The following is a 1,648-nucleotide window of genomic DNA, read 5'->3' on the forward strand; positions in this document are numbered from 1 at the left end:
AAAAAACCAAAAAAAAAGAAAAAGAAAAAAAAAAGAAATTGCTTTGATCATGGTGTCTCTTCACAGCAATAGAACAGTAACTAAAGTACCCTGGAATATGCTGCAAGGAACAATGAAAGACCCTGTCACAAAAGAGGTGAAAGATGAAGATGGACACTCCAGTTGTCAGGGACAAAAAAAAGTTTACTGGGGTTGCAATACCCCACTTGAATGTATCCCATCATCACCAACATCCTCTGGCCTCCATTGCAACTTGGGCTTCATCATCATAACTTCATGCAATAGACTCTCAGAACCTCCAAATAGAAAATTTACCCCTGCTGTACCTTGCCTGGCCTCAGCAGCTTTCTTAAGTCTTGGTTCAGACCTCCAGGATCCTTGCTCTTGAATCTTTCTTTCCAAAAACAACAAACAAAATCACTACCTTATGGACAAGGCTGTCAAGTTGAACGCTCAGCTCAAGATGTAGCCTGACGCCTTTGGACCATGCTGATGAGCCTCTGTGTGCTGACCCACAGGGAAGAAACCATGTGTCCTTTCAGATAAATAAGAGAAAATACCTTCAAACACCTTTCCTTACACTGATGCCAACTCAGAAGGTACAGAAAAGTAAAGGCCCCTATCCTTGGTGAATGTAAATGCAATCCTCCCCAACGAAATAAAAACTCAACAATACATCAAAAGAATCATCCACTATAATGACTCATTTGGATTTTCTATGTGGCTGGAATCTTACAGTTACCATGGAAACACGCCTTTGGATGTGTGTTTACAAGGGTATTTCTGGAAGGGCTTAATTAGGAAGGAAGCCCTACTCTGAATGCATGTGGCACCTTCAGATGGGCTGGGGTTTGGGACTGAATAAAAAGAAAGTGAGCGGAGCACCAGCGTTCATCCTTCTCTGCCTCCTGATTGTGGACACAGTGTGGGCTAGTGGTCTCCATTCCTGCTACCACAACTAGAGCTGCTTTACCACTAAGTTTTTTCCATCCTGATGGACTATCCCTCCAATCAGGAACCAAAAAGAAACCATACTTTCCTTAAGTAGCTTTGGTTAAGTATTTAACACAACAATGAAAAAAAAAAGTCATCCAACAGTTGGTACCAAGAAGCGGGGCCATTGCTGTGGCTAACTGACTATGTAATTGGAAAGCCTTGGGAAGTGGCTTAAGATGAGAATTTGGAAGCAGAGCCATCGTAATCTGCATTGCTCACAGTACCACTGTCTTCCACGCAGCTACTGATATGGCCCATTCTTTCATCCAATTAATATTAAGATCTAGTAATAAGCCAGGCACTGGGAAGTTGCCTGGGGTGTCCTAATTTACTTTCTATTGCAGTGATACACACAACTAAAAGCAACTTGGGGGAGGAAAGGGTTGATTTCATACCGCTTACTTTATAAAAGCAAGTCAGGGCAGGAACTTGAGGACAAGGACCTAGAGGCAGGAACCGAAGCAGGGCCACGGAGGAACCCAGCTTGTTTTGTGTGGCTCACTCAGTTTGTTTTTTATACAATCCAGGACCACCTTCTCAAAGGTGGCACTGCCCATAGTGGGCATTAATCAATGAAATGCGCCCCCTACATGTCAATCTCTCTCTCTCTCTCTCTCTCTCTCTCTCTCTCTCTCTCTCTCTCTCTCTCTCT

This window comes from Microtus ochrogaster, linkage group LG4 (assembly GCF_000317375.1).
Source record: "Microtus ochrogaster isolate Prairie Vole_2 linkage group LG4, MicOch1.0, whole genome shotgun sequence".
Taxonomy (NCBI): domain Eukaryota; kingdom Metazoa; phylum Chordata; class Mammalia; order Rodentia; family Cricetidae; genus Microtus; species Microtus ochrogaster.